The sequence below is a fragment of the Anser brachyrhynchus genome (genome assembly GCF_964034855.1).
Source record: "Anser brachyrhynchus genome assembly, contig: SCAFFOLD_79, whole genome shotgun sequence".
Classification (NCBI taxonomy): Eukaryota; Metazoa; Chordata; class Aves; order Anseriformes; family Anatidae; genus Anser; species Anser brachyrhynchus.
The window spans coordinates 667,332-685,090 of NW_027663906.1; the positions used below are offsets into that span (position 1 = coordinate 667,332).

At 47.1% G+C, this 17,759-nt stretch overlaps 1 long non-coding RNA gene across 4 annotated transcripts in view; it reads left to right on the plus strand.

Annotated features, from left to right (window-relative positions):
- Nucleotides 1-7,184, plus strand: part of LOC308186674 — a 413,864-nt gene extending 406,680 nt beyond the window's left edge. For all 4 annotated transcript variants that reach the window (XR_013944180.1, XR_013944181.1, XR_013944182.1 and 1 more), the window contains one exon: nt 6,811-7,184. This is a non-coding gene — a long non-coding RNA (uncharacterized lncRNA). The remainder of the gene's footprint in view (nt 1-6,810) is intronic.
- The last annotated feature ends 10,575 nt before the right edge of the window (nt 7,185-17,759 follow it).

Consider the following 17,759-nt stretch of genomic DNA (forward strand, 5'->3'; position numbering starts at 1 on the left):
GGCAATTGCCATGGCTGCTGGTGTTATTTCCTGTTTAGTTAGTTCTTGGATGATAAGTCACTTTGGTATAAAGCCTGTTAATGGGGGGAGGCCTGCTAGGGATAAAAGTACTAGTATTAGGGTGGCGTTTAGCACTGGGGTTTTTGTTCATGAGGTTGTGATCATGGATAGGTTAAGGGCTTTGATTTTGTTAAGGGCTAGGAATACGGCTGATGTTATGATTGTGTATAGGTAGAAGGTAAGTAAGGCCAATTTGGGGCTGTAAACTAGGATGATGGCGATTCAGCCTAAGTGGGAGATGGACGAGAAGGCTAGGATTTTGCGTGTTTGTGTTTGGTTCAGTCCTATTCAGCCTCCTAGTGCTGTTGAGGCTAGGGCCATGGCGGTGAGTAGAGCTGGGTCAAGGGATTTGGATGTTAGTAGGAGCAGGGTTAGTGGGGGGAATTTTATGAGGGTCGAGAGTAGCAGGGCTGTTATTAGTGGCGATCCTTGTAGTACTTCTGGGAATCAGAAGTGAAATGGCACTAGGCCCAGTTTAATAGCGATTGCTGCTGTCAGTAGTAGACAGGAGGTTGGGTGGTTTATTTGTGTGATGTCTCATTGGCCGGTGACTCAGGCATTGGTTATGCTAGAGAATAGGACCAGGGCGGAAGCAGCTGCTTGGGTTAGGAAGTATTTCGTTGCGGCTTCTACTGCTCGTGGGTGGTGGGATTTGGCAATTAGGGGAATGATGGCTAGTGCGTTGATCTCCAGTCCTGTCCAGGCCAGAACTCAGTGGTTGCTGGAAATTGTGATTGTGGTGCCCAAGATGAGGCTGAAGGTTATGATTGGGGTCGCGTAAGGGTTCATTAGTAGAGGAGGGGGTTAAACCATCATTTTCGGGGTATGGGCCCGATAGCTTGATTAGCTGACTCTACTAGAAAATAATATAAGGGAAGTATGGAGAATTTTGATTTCTCTTGTGTGGGTTCAATTCCTACTTTTCTAAGGTCAACAGGAAATGAGAGGGCTGTTATACCTCTATGTTCACTTTATCATAGTGACCCTTTGTAGTTCAGGCACATTTCCTTATGTAAGGAGGTAGGCCTGCATAGCAGATAGGTATGCTGATGTGTCAGAGGCACAGAGCTAGTGTGAGGGGTAGGAAGTTTTTTCATAGTAGGTGCATTAGTTGGTCATAACGGAATCGTGGGTATGAAGCTCGGACCCATAAGAAACCAGAAGATAGTAGGAGGACTTTTGTGGCTAGGATGACGGGGAATAGTTCTGTGGGTGGCCCTAGGGCGCTTGGGTTTAGGAATATGATGGCTGTAAGTGTATTTATTAGCATAATGTTCGCATATTCAGCTAGGAAGAATAAGGCGAAGGGTCCTGCGGCGTATTCAACGTTAAACCCTGAGACTAGCTCAGATTCGCCCTCTGTGAGGTCAAAAGGAGCTCGGTTTGTCTCTGCTAGGGTGGATACGTATCATATTATTGCTAGGGGTCATGAGGAGAAAATGAAGTATAGAGGCTCCTGTGCGACGGCAAAGGAGCTGAGTGTGTAGCTTCCGCTTAGTATGATTATTGATAGCAGGATTATGGCCAGTGTCACTTCGTATGAAATGGTCTGTGCTACTGCCCGTAGGGCTCCGATTAGTGCGTATTTTGAGTTCGAGGCTCAGCCTGATCATAGGACTGAGTAGACGGCTAGGCTTGACATGGCTATTAGGAAGAGAACTCCGAGGTTTAGATCTGCTAGGGGAAATGGGAGTGGTAGTGGTGCTCAAGTGGTGAGGGCTAGGACAAGGGCTAGTATTGGTATCAGAATGAATAGAAGTGGGGAAGAGGTAGAGGGTCGGATGGGCTCTTTGGTAAATAGTTTCAGTCCGTCCGCAAATGGTTGAAGTAGGCCAAAAGGCCCGACAACGTTAGGGCCTTTGCGGGATTGTATGTAGCTTAGGATTTTCCGTTCTGCTAGGGTTAGGAAGGCTACGGCAATCAGGATTGGGATGATGTATAGGAGGGATATAACGAGGCAGCTTAGTGTTGTTATTTGAATCATGGGTGAAGCTAGGGAGAGGATTTGAACCTCTGGGGAAAGGGCTTAAGCCTTCTGCACTTGCCGGGCTCTGCCACTCTAGCTGGTCCTTTTCTAGGATTGAAAGTGGTGGGGGAAGGCCCTCTTCACGGTTTAGTTGGTTTCACTGCTTAGAGGGGGGGGGCGTGCTTGTGGTATTGGCCCCACTTTCCCGGTCCTTTCGTACTGGGGAGAGTGTGTCATAGATAGAAACCGACCTGGATTGCTCCGGTCTGAACTCAGATCACGTAGGACTGTTAATCGTTGAACAAACGAACCCTTAATAGCGGCTGCACCATTAGGATGTCCTGATCCAACATCGAGGTCGTAAACCCCCCTGTCGATATGGGCTCTTGAGGGGGATTGCGCTGTTATCCCTGGGGTAGCTTGGTCCATTAATCAATTATATTGGGTCTGGTCACTGTTAGCACTTTGAGGGGTAGCTCTAGGTAAAGAGGTATGGTCTTGTTTTTGGAGGATTTGTTCTCCTCCAAGGTCGCCCCAACCGAAAAATATCGACCAGGCTCTGCGATGGTAGTGGCCCCAGTGGGGTTGATTGAGGATTCGCGGTGGTCGTTGATTTTTAAGTTCCACAGGGTCTTCTCGTCTTATGTTCACATCCCCGCTTTTGCACGGGGAGATCAATTTCACTGATTATCTGTGAGAGACAGTTAAGACCTCGTTTAGCCATTCATACAAGTCTCGATTTATGGGACAATTGATTGCGCTACCTTTGCACGGTTAGGATACCGCGGCCGTTAAACCTAAGTCACCGGGCAGGCATCACCTTCAATACTTGTTTAATTTGCTGAAGGCTATGTTTTTGGTAAACAGTCGGGCCTTATTAATTTGCCGAGTTCCTTTCACAGATTTTAATCGCTCTTATAGGCGCTCCTGAGTCGGGTTAACAGGGTTAGTTAATACGTGGTCTTGTAGGGGTTTTTGTATCTGTCTAGGTCTGTTAATAATGTTTCTATGTAAGCTTGCGCCGTTAGAGGGGTGTGGCCCTGAGTTACTTATTTTAGCATTAATTCTCCTATATTCATAGGTTGACCTGTTTGTGATAAGGGAATCATCTTATTTTGGTATTTTTAGGTGGTGGAGCTTTGACGCACTCTTTTTTGATGGCTGCTTTAGGGCCCACGGTAGGATCAGTAGTAAGAATTATCCGCTAGTCGAGGTTGTGTCCTTTTTTAATGGAGCTGTCCCTCCATTAAATAGCTCTTAATCATCTCATTAGGGTTCAGGATGTCCGGTAGGGAGGATTAAGGGGGAACTTAGATTCGTTTCACAGGTAACCAGCTATCACCCAGCTCGGTTTGCTTTTCACCTCTACTGACAAGTCATCCCACTCTTTTGCAACAGAGACGGGTTCGCTCTCTTTAACTGCTTGAAAGTAGCTCGCTTGGGTTTCGGGGGGGCAAACTTTAGTTCACTTTGCTTGGTTGTTCTCGCTAAACCATGATGCAAAAGGTACAAGGGTTGATCTTTGCTGTCTGTCGCTTTGATTGTTTCACTGCTATTTCATCTTTCCCTTACGGTACTGGGGTCTCTATCGCGTCTAAGTGTCTTTTCTATCGCCTATACTAAGACTGTAAAATGCTTTAGTTTAATTAGTTTAGTAAATTCTTTAGTTTTGGTGTACTATTTGTGTGGTTGAGCTAGAGGGGGGGCTTCAAGACGATCCGGTCTAGTAGATATCTTTCAGGTGTAAGCTGAGTGCTTTGGTGTTATAGCTACGTCTTGATATTCTAAGTACACCTTCCGGTACACTTACCTTGTTACGACTTACCTCATCCTCAGCGTATTTATGGTATTAGTTATGTGGGATGTGGCTTTTGAGGAGGGTGACGGGCGGTATGTACGTGCCCCAGGGCCGGCTTAAAGTAGGCTCTATTGTCCCACTTTACTGCTAAATCCGCCTTCCAGAAGTGGTTTCACGCTTCTTTCCGTGTGCCCTATGAATAGGGAATGTAGCCCATTTCTTCCACTCCATAGGCTATACCTTGACCTGTCTTATTAGCGGGGTGCTATTGTGTCCACTGTTGTGCTCTCATTCGAGGTGGGCTGGCGACGGCGGTATGTAGGCTGTGTTGGCAAGGGGTGGTTGGGTTAATCGGGGATTATCGATTGTAGAACAGGCTCCTCTAGGTGGGTTTGGGGCACCGCCAAGTCCTTAGAGTTTTAAGCGTTTGTGCTCGTAGTTCTCTGGCGGATACTTCGGTAAAGTAAGTATCAAGATTTAGGGCCAGGCATAGTGGGGTATCTAATCCCAGTTTGGGCCCTGGCTTTCGTGGGTTTAAATCAGTCGTTAGTTCCTAAGATCATCTTAATGGTGTGTTTAGGTGCATCTTGGGCTTATGACAGCTCAGTTGCATTTTGATCTTAGTTAGCTAGGATAGGCATTTTACCACTCTTTACGCCGTGTCAATAGGACGGTTGATTTGGGTTTCTTGTATGACCGCGGTGGCTGGCACAAGATTTACCAACCCTTGAAGTTAGGCTGTTGCTATAACTAAGTCAAGTTTGCACTCATTGCTTAATGTTAATTACTGCTGAATACCCGTGGGGGCGTGGCTTAGCGAGGCGTCTTGGGCTACTACTTGGGTGTGCCTGATACCCGCTCCTCAAGGCCTGTATGGGGGTAGGTGGTCGAGGGCGTTTACACTGGGGCGCGGATACTTGCATGTATATATTTAGCAAAAACCAACCGTAAGGTTAGGACTAAGTCTTTTGTCCGCAGGCATGTTTTATGCCATCTTGGCAACTTCAGTGCCATGCTTTGTGTTAAGCTATGTGGACGGGGGTGTGGTTAGCTGATAGTTGAGTGGTGAGTGAGAGTGAAGTATATGAAATTATTGCTTGTGTTTACTATTTTTAGTACTGGAGTTTCTCTAATAAGTTTAAGTTATTTTGTATGTGTTTGTGTGTATATGTACATCGTTCCGATGATGTCATGGAAGGGATGATTAATGGAGTTTTAGAGGTAGTTTGCTGGGATTGGGCGATGAAGGTTTATGCTACATGGTGGTTAGCGAAAGTTTACTGGTTTAGTTTGTGAAGCGCAGGGGTTGCGCTTAATGATTTGTTGTTTTGTGCTATGTCCAACGAGCATTCATCCAATAGCCCCATTTAACCCGGAGGGTGGAGGTAACATTAACTGAATGTGGTCAAAGTGCATCAGTGTCAGGATGATTCCCCATATACGCCAACCGTCTCATCGAGGGACCCTTGAAATATAGGATAGGCCGTGAGGCAGGTGTGTCCAGGCTTAGATTGTGGGACCCCCGAGATCACTGGGAATAGCCACCTGTGAGGTAACCCCGGAAAAAATAAGAGGAACCAGAGGCGCCAAAAAGCTGGAACATGCCGCGATTACGCATTGAGAAGGTGAAAGTACTCACAGATGCCACTTTGAAGGGCAAGGAGGGGTGAGTGAACCCAATGGATGGCCCTGACCGAGGAACCAGAGGCGCAAAAATGTGAGGAGGGCGAGGGGTTTAGGGGGAACGTATGGGCCTGAAGCTAGTCATACCGGACATTATGTGCAACGGGTTGCTGATTTCACGTGAGGAGTACGATTAATAAATCCGTCTGATACGAACTGCATGAGATATGTGGTGGAGAGTTGTTGTTGGAGCATGTCCTGTGAGCATTCATTAAAATGGGGTCTTGTTATGCGCTTGAGTGGAGTTGTATTGGGTGTTGTGGGGTATGGTCCTAGAACATTCATGCCGGGTGGTTTGGTAGGAGTGTGTTTAAGGGTTTAATGGCCGTGTACATGTATGGGTTTAGCACCTGCTTATAAGATAGTCCGTATATAATGTATATTACTGGTACTATAGTATGTATGTATATGGGGTATATAAATTTATGCACGAATATGCATAACCAAATACCCCCGCCTCGGGGGGGGAGGGGGGGGGGGTTAAGCATAATGGCATAGATGGGGTAGAATTATTGGGGGCTTGCGGTTAGTTCCTGTAGTTGAGAACAATGGCGGCTTTTCGAGCCGCAGGCCTCGGGTAGTGTCCGGGCAGGAATAATGACTTATTTTATGTTTTTTTTAGGGATTTGCTTTGCGGTGGGTGTTTTGGGTGTGGCGTCGAATCCTTCGCCGTATTATGGGGTTGTTGGTTTGGTGTTAGCGTCTGTGGCGGGGTGCGGGTGGTTGCTGGGCCTTGGGGTTTCGTTCGTGGCTTTAGTGCTGTTTATGGTGTATTTGGGGGGTATGCTGGTGGTGTTTGTTTATTCAGTAGCTTTAGCAGCGGAGCCTTTCCCTGGGGCTTGGGGGGATTGACGGGTGATTGGATGTGCAGTAGCGTTTGTGGCAATTGTTTTTGGGGGGTTGGTGTTTGGGGGGTTTATGGGGGCTTGGAAGTTCGGGGTTTCTACTGTGAATAATGTTGGGGTGTTTGTTGTTCGGTCGGATTTTAGTGGAGTTTCCATGTTTTATTCACATGGGGCAGGGATGTTTTTAGTGGCGGGTTGGGGGCTGTTGTTGACTTTGTTTGTTGTATTGGAGCTTGTGCGGGGGTTGTCGCGGGGTGCTATTCGGGCGGTTTAGGGGTTAGGGTCAGAGAATAGTTTATTGAAAATGCCAGCTTTGGGAGCTGGAGATAAAGGTTTGAGTCCTTTTTTTCTGAGTTTGGGGTACTCTAAGAAGTGGTAAGTCTTCAATCTTTGGTTTACAAGACCAATGTTTTTATAAACTATTAGAGTATTTAGCAGTTGAGTATTTTGTTTTCTAGGGCGCTTGCGGCGGGGAGGAGAAATAGGAGGATAGTGAAGTAGGCGATTGAAGCGAGTTGGCCGATGATGATGAATGGGTGTTCGACGGGTTGGCTTCCTACTCATGTTAGGACGAGGAGGTCGGCGACTAGTACTCAGAATAGGAGCTGGGAGAGTGGTCGGAATGTTATTGCTCGTTGTTTTGATTTGTGCAGGAATGGGATTAGGAATAGGATCAGTACGGAGGCGGCCAGTGCTAATACGCCTCCTAGTTTATTTGGGATTGAACGCAGGATGGCGTAGGCGAATAGGAAGTATCATTCTGGCTTGATGTGTGGTGGGGTTACTAGCGGGTTTGCTGGGGTGAAGTTTTCTGGGTCTCCCAGGAGGTTAACCGCTCATGCTTCTTTCTTATGAGACGTTAGTAAACCAATTACATAGCCTTGTCAAGACTAAATCACAGGTAAAAATCCTGTACATCTCATGTGGCCAACCACTCCCAACTAGGATTCCAAGACGCCTCATCACCCATCATAGAAGAACTCGTTGAATTCCACGACCACGCCCTAATCGTTGCCCTAGCTATCTGCAGCCTAGTTCTCTACCTTTTAGCCCACATACTAACAGAAAAACTCTCGTCCAATGCTGTAGACGCCCAAGAAGTAGAGCTGATCTGGACAATCCTACCTGCTATCGTCCTGGTACTCCTCGCCCTCCCATCCCTACAAATCCTCTACATAATGGACGAAATCGACGAATCAGACCTCACCCTAAAAGCCATCGGCCACCAATGATACTGAAGCTACGAATACACAGACTTCAAAGACCTATCATTCGACTCCTACATAGTGCCCACCCCAGACTTACCCAACGGCCACTTCCGACTGCTAGAAGTTGACCACCGCGTAGTTATCCCAATAGAATCCCCCATCTGCGTGATCATTACTGCAGGAGACGTACTCCACTCCTGAGCAGTCCCAACGCTCGGAGTTAAAACAGACGCAATCCCAGGCCGACTAAACCAAACTTCATTCATTACCACCCGGCCTGGGATTTTTTACGGACAATGCTCAGAAATTTGCGGGGCTAATCACAGCTACATACCCATTGTAGTAGAATCAACCCCACTCCCACATTTCGAGGCCTGATCGTCCCTTCTATCATCATCCTAATCATTAAGAAGCTATGCAACAGCACTAGCCTTTTAAGCTAGCCAAAGAGGGACTTCCCCCTCCTTAATGATATGCCACAGCTTAACCCCGCACCATGATTTTCAATCATAATTATAACCTGATTAACCCTAGCACTCCTCATCCAACCAAAACTACTAGCCTTCACCACAACCAACCCCCCATCAAATAAGACCTCCCTCACTACCAAACCCACACCATGATCCTGACCATGAACCTAAGCTTCTTTGACCAATTTTCCAGCCCCAATCTATTTGGCATCCCCTTAATCCTACTATCCCTACTCTTCCCAGCCCTACTATTCCCGTCCCCAAACAACCGATGAATCAACAACCGCCTTTCTACTATCCAAACATGACTCCTTCACCTAATCACAAAACAACTAATAGTCCCACTCAACAAAAATGGCCACAAATGAGCCATAATATTTACATCCCTAATAATCAGACTTCTTACAATCAACCTTCTAGGCCTCCTTCCATATACATTCACCCCAACCACCCAACTATCTATGAACATAGCCCTAGCCTTCCCACTATGGCTCGCCACACTACTAACAGGCATGTTTAACCATGTACGTGCCCCAGGGCCGGCTTAAAGTAGGCTCTATTGTCCCACTTTACTGCTAAATCCGCCTTCCAGAAGTGGTTTCACGCTTCTTTCCGTGTGCCCTATGAATAGGGAATGTAGCCCATTTCTTCCACTCCATAGGCTATACCTTGACCTGTCTTATTAGCGGGGTGCTATTGTGTCCACTGTTGTGCTCTCATTCGAGGTGGGCTGGCGACGGCGGTATGTAGGCTGTGTTGGCAAGGGGTGGTTGGGTTAATCGGGGATTATCGATTGTAGAACAGGCTCCTCTAGGTGGGTTTGGGGCACCACCAAGTCCTTAGAGTTTTAAGCGTTTGTGCTCGTAGTTCTCTGGCGGATACTTCGGTAAAGTAAGTATCAAGATTTAGGGCCAGGCATAGTGGGGTATCTAATCCCAGTTTGGGCCCTGGCTTTCGTGGGTTTAAATCAGTCGTTAGTTCCTAAGATCATCTTAATGGTGTGTTTAGGTGCATCTTGGGCTTATGACAGCTCAGTTGCATTTTGATCTTAGTTAGCTAGGATAGGCATTTTACCACTCTTTACGCCGTGTCAATAGGACGGTTGATTTGGGTTTCTTGTATGACCGCGGTGGCTGGCACAAGATTTACCAACCCTTGAAGTTAGGCTGTTGCTATAACTAAGTCAAGTTTGCACTCATTGCTTAATGTTAATTACTGCTGAATACCCGTGGGGGCGTGGCTTAGCGAGGCGTCTTGGGCTACTACTTGGGTGTGCCTGATACCCGCTCCTCAAGGCCTGTATGGGGGTAGGTGGTCGAGGGCGTTTACACTGGGGCGCGGATACTTGCATGTATATATTTAGCAAAAACCAACCGTAAGGTTAGGACTAAGTCTTTTGTCCGCAGGCATGTTTTATGCCATCTTGGCAACTTCAGTGCCATGCTTTGTGTTAAGCTATGTGGACGGGGGTGTGGTTAGCTGATAGTTGAGTGGTGAGTGAGAGTGAAGTATATGAAATTATTGCTTGTGTTTACTATTTTTAGTACTGGAGTTTCTCTAAGTCCTAGGACTAGGAGGAAATGGTGTTTCATAGTGTGTAGGCGTCGGGATAGTCCGAGTATCGTCGGGGTATTCCTGCTAGGCCTAGGAAGTGCTGGGGGAAGAACGTTAGGTTTACTCCTGTAAATATTACCCCGAAGTGGGCTTTTGCTCATGTTTGGTGTAGGGTAAACCCAGTGAGTAGTGGGAATCAGTGAGTAAATCCTGCTAGAATGGCAAAGACGGCGCCTATGGATAGGACGTAGTGGAAGTGGGCAACTACGTAGTACGTGTCGTGCAGGGCGATGTCTAGGGAAGAGTTTGCAAGAACGATTCCTGTTAATCCTCCGATGGTAAATAGGAAGATAAATCCTAGAGCTCATAGTATTGGGGGGGGTCTCATTTGATTGTTCCTCCGTGCAGGGTGGCTAGTCAGCTAAATACTTTGATTCCGGTAGGGATGGCAATGATTATAGTGGCTGATGTAAAGTAGGCTCGGGTATCAACGTCTATTCCTACTGTAAACATGTGGTGAGCTCAGACGATGAATCCTAGGAAGCCGATGGATAGTATGGCTCAGACTATTCCCATGTAGCCGAAGGGCTCCTTTTTGCCTGAGTAGTACGTGACTACGTGTGAGATGATTCCGAACCCCGGTAGGATCAGAATATAGACTTCTGGGTGTCCGAAGAATCAGAATAGGTGTTGGTACAGGATTGGGTCTCCTCCTCCAGCGGGGTCGAAGAATGTGGTGTTTAGGTTTCGATCAGTTAGTAATATTGTAATACCGGCGGCGAGTACGGGGAGTGATAGAAGGAGTAGGATGGCGGTAATTAGTACGGATCAGACAAATAGTGGGGTTTGGTATTGTGAGAGTGCAGGGGGTTTTATGTTGATGGCTGTGGTGATAAAGTTGATGGCCCCAAGGATGGAGGAGATACCGGCTAAGTGGAGTGAGAAGATAGCCAGGTCTACTGAAGCTCCGGCGTGGGCAAGGTCACCTGCTAGGGGAGGGTAGACAGTTCAGCCTGTGCCGGCGCCAGCTTCTACAGTGGATGAGGCTAGTAGTAGGAGGAATGATGGGGGGAGGAGTCAAAAGCTTATGTTGTTTATTCGCGGGAATGCTATGTCGGGGGCACCGATTATGAGGGGGACTAATCAGTTGCCGAATCCTCCGATCATGATGGGTATGACTATAAAGAAGCTTATTACAAAGGCGTGAGCGGTAACGATTACATTGTAAATTTGGTCGTCGCCTAGGAGAGTTCCTGGTTGTCCTAGTTCTGCGCGGATTAATAGGCTGAGTGCGGTGCCGACTATTCCTGCTCATGCCCCGAAGATGAGGTACAGGGTGCCAATATCCTTATGGTTAGTGGAAAATAGTCATCGGTTGATGAAGGTGACGGGTAAGATGGCTGAGTGTTGAAGCGTTAGGCTGTAGTCCTTTTTACAGAGGTTTAATTCCTCTTCTTATCGGCTCTGTAGTGAAATTCATGTTGAGTTGCAAGCTCATCGATGCGCACTAGGGTGCGTCAGGGTCTTTGTAGGCAGAAGCCAATTGGTTTAGGCATTTAGCTGTTAACTAGAGTTTTGTGGGATCGAAGCCCATCTGTCTAGGGAGGCTTTAGCTTAATTAAAGCGTCTGACTTGCATTCAGAAGATACAGGTTAATATTCTGTAAGTCTTAATGTGCAGAAACTAAGAGGGTTTAACTCTTATTTAAGGCTTTGAAGGCCTTCGGTTTGGGGTGTTATCCTAAGTTTCTAGACAATGGCATGTATTATTGGGGACAGGGGAAGTAAGAGGATTGATAGTGAGGCAAGGACCGCAGTAGGTGTGCTTGGGGCTTTGCTAGTGTATCATTGTTTTATGTGGTTAGAGGAGTTGGGGGGAAGGGTAATTGTTGAGTGGTATGCGAGGCGTAGGTAGAAGAAGAGGCTGAGCAGTGATAGCATGGCAATTGCCATGGCTGCTGGTGTTATTTCCTGTTTAGTTAGTTCTTGGATGATAAGTCACTTTGGTATAAAGCCTGTTAATGGGGGGAGGCCTGCTAGGGATAAAAGTACTAGTATTAGGGTGGCGTTTAGCACTGGGGTTTTTGTTCATGAGGTTGTGATCATGGATAGGTTAAGGGCTTTGATTTTGTTAAGGGCTAGGAATACGGCTGATGTTATGATTGTGTATAGGTAGAAGGTAAGTAAGGCCAATTTGGGGCTGTAAACTAGGATGATGGCGATTCAGCCTAAGTGGGAGATGGACGAGAAGGCTAGGATTTTGCGTGTTTGTGTTTGGTTCAGTCCTATTCAGCCTCCTAGTGCTGTTGAGGCTAGGGCCATGGCGGTGAGTAGAGCTGGGTCAAGGGATTTGGATGTTAGTAGGAGCAGGGTTAGTGGGGGGAATTTTATGAGGGTCGAGAGTAGCAGGGCTGTTATTAGTGGCGATCCTTGTAGTACTTCTGGGAATCAGAAGTGAAATGGCACTAGGCCCAGTTTAATAGCGATTGCTGCTGTCAGTAGTAGACAGGAGGTTGGGTGGTTTATTTGTGTGATGTCTCATTGGCCGGTGACTCAGGCATTGGTTATGCTAGAGAATAGGACCAGGGCGGAAGCAGCTGCTTGGGTTAGGAAGTATTTCGTTGCGGCTTCTACTGCTCGTGGGTGGTGGGATTTGGCAATTAGGGGAATGATGGCTAGTGCGTTGATCTCCAGTCCTGTCCAGGCCAGAACTCAGTGGTTGCTGGAAATTGTGATTGTGGTGCCCAAGATGAGGCTGAAGGTTATGATTGGGGTCGCGTAAGGGTTCATTAGTAAAGGAGGGGGTTAAACCATCATTTTCGGGGTATGGGCCCGATAGCTTGATTAGCTGACTCTACTAGAAAATAATATAAGGGAAGTATGGAGAATTTTGATTTCTCTTGTGTGGGTTCAATTCCTACTTTTCTAAGGTCAACAGGAAATGAGAGGGCTGTTATACCTCTATGTTCACTTTATCATAGTGACCCTTTGTAGTTCAGGCACATTTCCTTATGTAAGGAGGTAGGCCTGCATAGCAGATAGGTATGCTGATGTGTCAGAGGCACAGAGCTAGTGTGAGGGGTAGGAAGTTTTTTCATAGTAGGTGCATTAGTTGGTCATATCGGAATCGTGGGTATGAAGCTCGGACCCATAAGAAACCAGAAGATAGAAGGAGGACTTTTGTGGCTAGGATGACGGGGAATAGTTCTGTGGGTGGCCCTAGGGCGCTTGGGTTTAGGAATATGATGGCTGTAAGTGTATTTATTAGCATAATGTTCGCATATTCAGCTAGGAAGAATAAGGCGAAGGGTCCTGCGGCGTATTCAACGTTAAACCCTGAGACTAGCTCAGATTCACCCTCTGTGAGGTCAAAAGGAGCTCGGTTTGTCTCTGCTAGGGTGGATACGTATCATATTATTGCTAGGGGTCATGAGGAGAAAATGAAGTATAGAGGCTCCTGTACGATGGCAAAGGAGCTGAGTGTGTAGCTTCCGCTTAGTATGATTATTGATAGCAGGATTATGGCCAGTGTCACTTCGTATGAAATGGTCTGTGCTACTGCCCGTAGGGCTCCGATTAGTGCGTATTTTGAGTTCGAGGCTCAGCCTGATCATAGGACTGAGTAGACGGCTAGGCTTGACATGGCTATTAGGAAGAGAACTCCGAGGTTTAGATCTGCTAGGGGAAATGGGAGTGGTAGTGGTGCTCAAGTGGTGAGGGCTAGGACAAGGGCTAGTATTGGTATCAGAATGAATAGAAGTGGGGAAGAGGTAGAGGGTCGGATGGGCTCTTTGGTAAATAGTTTCAGTCCGTCCGCAAATGGTTGAAGTAGGCCAAAAGGCCCGACAACGTTAGGGCCTTTGCGGGATTGTATGTAGCTTAGGATTTTCCGTTCTACTAGGGTTAGGAAGGCTACGGCAATCAGGATTGGGATGATGTATAGGAGGGATATAACGAGGCAGCTTAGTGTTGTTATTTGAATCATGGGTGAAGCTAGGGAGAGGATTTGAACCTCTGGGGAAAGGGCTTAAGCCTTCTGCACTTGCCGGGCTCTGCCACTCTAGCTGGTCCTTTTCTAGGATTGAAAGTGGTGGGGGAAGGCCCTCTTCACGGTTTAGTTGGTTTCACTGCTTAGAGGGGGGGGGGCGTGCTTGTGGTATTGGCCCCACTTTCCCGGTCCTTTCGTACTGGGGAGAGTGTGTCATAGATAGAAACCGACCTGGATTGCTCCGGTCTGAACTCAGATCACGTAGGACTGTTAATCGTTGAACAAACGAACCCTTAATAGCGGCTGCACCATTAGGATGTCCTGATCCAACATCGAGGTCGTAAACCCCCCTGTCGATATGGGCTCTTGAGGGGGATTGCGCTGTTATCCCTGGGGTAGCTTGGTCCATTAATCAATTATATTGGGTCTGGTCACTGTTAGCACTTTGAGGGGTAGCTCTAGGTAAAGAGGTATGGTCTTGTTTTTGGAGGATTTGTTCTCCTCCAAGGTCGCCCCAACCGAAAAATATCGACCAGGCTCTGCGATGGTAGTGGCCCCAGTGGGGTTGATTGAGGATTCGCGGTGGTCGTTGATTTTTAAGTTCCACAGGGTCTTCTCGTCTTATGTTCACATCCCCGCTTTTGCACGGGGAGATCAATTTCACTGATTATCTGTGAGAGACAGTTAAGACCTCGTTTAGCCATTCATACAAGTCTCGATTTATGGGACAATTGATTGCGCTACCTTTGTACGGTTAGGATACCGCGGCCGTTAAACCTAAGTCACCGGGCAGGCATCACCTTCAATACTTGTTTAATTTGCTGAAGGCTATGTTTTTGGTAAACAGTCGGGCCTTATTAATTTGCCGAGTTCCTTTCACAGATTTTAATCGCTCTTATAGGCGCTCCTGAGTCGGGTTAACAGGGTTAGTTAATACGTGGTCTTGTAGGGGTTTTTGTATCTGTCTAGGTCTGTTAATAATGTTTCTATGTAAGCTTGCGCCGTTAGAGGGGTGTGGCCCTGTACATGAGGGGCCTAGGATGATTCCTAGGATTGTTATGAGGATGGCAGCGGTTTTGGTGATAAGGGGTATGGTTATTGGGGGGGTTTTGGTTGGTGTGATGAAAGAGGTAATGATTATTCCTGCTGTAATGCTGCCTAGGGCGAGTCGGGTTAGGGGGGCGGTGATTAGTGGGTTGTTTTCGTTTATTGATACTATTGGGGGGATTCGGGTTTGTCCAGCTTGGACTAGGATGGTTATGCGGATGCTGTAGGTTGCGGTGAATGCTGTGGCTATAAGGGTTAGGAGTAGGGCTCAAGTATTTAGGTATGATGTGTTTAAGCTTTCGATGATGAGGTCTTTTGAGTAGAATCCGGCTAGGAATGAGGTTCCTATCAGCGCCAGGTTTCCGATGGTTAGGCAGGAAGTAGTGACTGGGAGTATTTTCTGTAGGCCTCCTATCTTTCGGATATCTTGTTCTCCGTTTAGGTTGTGGATGATAGACCCTGAGCATAGGAATAGTATGGCTTTAAAGAAGGCATGGGTTGAGATGTGTAGGAAGGCTAGTTGTGGGAGGTTTAGTCCGATAGTGACTATTATTAGTCCTAGTTGGCTGGATGTTGAGAAAGCAATGATTTTTTTGATGTCATTTTGGGTTAGGGCGCATGTGGCAGCGAATAGGGTTGATAGAGCACCTAGGCATAGGCAGGCAGTTAGGGCTGTCTGGTTGGTGGCTAGCAGGGGGTGCATGCGGATGAGCAGGAAGATTCCGGCTACTACTATGGTACTGGAGTGCAGTAGGGCTGATACTGGGGTGGGGCCTTCTATTGCTGCGGGCAGTCATGGGTGGAGTCCAAATTGGGCGGATTTTCCTGCGGCTGCGAGGATTAATCCTATGAGGGGGAGGATTGGGGTTTGGTGGGGGTGTACGGCTTGTTGGATCTCTCAGGTGTTGAATGTTGAAGCTAGTCATGCTATGCTCAGGATCAGTCCGATGTCTCCGATTCGGTTGTAGATTACGGCTCGTAGGGCGGCGGTGTTGGCATCTGCTCGGCCTTGTCATCAGCCGATGAGAAGGAAGGACATGATTCGTACTCCTTCCCAGCCTACGAATAGGAGGAATATGTTGTTTGCGGTTGTTAGGAGGAGTATGGCGACTAGGAATGTCAGTAGGTAGGTGAAAAATTTTGTTACGTATGGCTCTGAGGCCATGTATCATATGGCGAATTGTAGGATTGATCATGTTACAAATAGGGCGATTGGAAGAAATGTTATTGAGTATTGGTCTATTTTTAGGCTCAGGGGGATTTTAAAGTTTATAATGAATTTTCACTCCCAGTGGCAGGTGACAGATTCTACTCCCGAGTAGATGAATGCGGTTGTAGGGGCTAGGCTAATTAGGAATGCGGTTTTAACAGCGCGGGTGGTGGCTTGTGGGGTGTTTTTAAAGTTTTTAAATAGAAATGGCAGGATGATTGGGGTTAGGAGGATTGTCAGCGTGAGTAGTGTGAGGGAGTTGATTAGTAGTGTGGGGTTCACTACTTTTACTTGGATTTGCACCAAGATGGGTGGTTCCTAAGACCAGTGGATTGCTGTTATCCTTTAAAAGTAAGGGGGCTGAGGTTTTAGGCTCAGATGTAAGAGTTAGCAGCTCTTGTTGGTTAAACCCTCCCCTCGGCAGGTAAGAAGGTTTGAACTTCTATTCTTAGAATCACAGTCTAATGTTTGGTTTAAACTATACTTGCATGAGGGGATTCCGGAGATCAGTTCGGGTTTGAGGATTAGGAGGAATATTGGGATAATGTGGAGTGTTATGAGCGGGTGTTCTCGCGTGGTTGAGTTTTGCATAGATGTGATGTGGGAGGGGATTGAGCCTCGTTGGGTCATTAGTAGTATGAATAAGGTGTAGGAGGCGGTTAGTAGGGTTGCGATTCCTGTTAGGATGATCGTGAAGGCAGATCAGTTGAATAAGGTGATTATAATGGTTAGCTCTGCTATGAGGTTTGTTGTTGGGGGTAAGGCTATGTTTGTTAGATTGGCCAGCAATCATCAGGTAGCTATGAGTGGTAGGAGAGGTTGTAGGCCTCGTGTGAGTAGTAGAATTCGGCTGTGCGTACGTTCATAGTTTGTGTTGGCTAGGCAGAATAGTATGGAGGAAGTTAGTCCATGGGAAATTATTAGGATCATTGCCCCTGAGAATGATCAGTGGGTTTGGATTATTCCTGCGGCGATAACTAGGCCTATGTGGCTAACGGATGAATAAGCGATTAGTGATTTTAGGTCTGTCTGTCGTAGGCAGATTGAGCTAGTCATTAGGGCGCCTCATAGGGCCAGGGTTAGGAAGGGGTAGTGCAGGAGGTTGGACAGTGGGCCCATAAATAGAGTGACTCGTATAATTCCGTATCCTCCTAGCTTTAGTAGTAGGGCGGCGAGGAGTATTGAGCCTGCGATGGGTGCTTCTACGTGGGCTTTTGGCAGTCAGAGGTGTAGGCCGTATAGTGGGGCTTTTACTATGAATGCTATGAGCAGTGCTAGACCTGATAGTATTCCTGTCCATGAGGTGGATAGGGTTGGGTGGGTTAGTTGTAGGGTTGGCAGGTGCAGGGTGCCAATTTTCACGTATAGGTGTATGATTGTGATTAGCAGGGGTAGAGAGCTTACTGGCGTGTAGAATAGCAGGTAGATGCCAGCGCTTAGGCGTTCTGGTTGGTTCCCCCATCGGGTGATTAAGATTAGGGTGGGAATGAGGGTTGCTTCAAATGAGATGTAAAATAGTGCTAGTTCTGTGGTGGAAAAGGCTAGTAGGATGAATGGCTGGACTGCGACTAAGGTTGAGATAAAGATTCGTTTGCGTTGTAGGGGTTCTTGTTGCAGGTGGTTTTGGCTTGCTATGATTATGAGTGGGAGTAGTCAGCAGGATAGTACTAGGAGGGGGGATGAGATTTGGTCAATTCCTGTTCAGTTGGATAAAGATTTGTAGGGGTAGTAGGTTGGGATTAATCACTGTAGGCTTAGGGCAGCGATTAGGAGGCTGTATAAGGTGGTGTTAGTCCATAGAAATTTTGGTGGAGACAGCAGGGCTGTTGGAAGAAGTATGATTGTGGGTAGGATGATTTTTAGCATTGCAGGAGGTTTAGGTTGTGTAGATGGTCAGAGCCATGTGTGCGGGTGGAGGCTACTAGGATGGC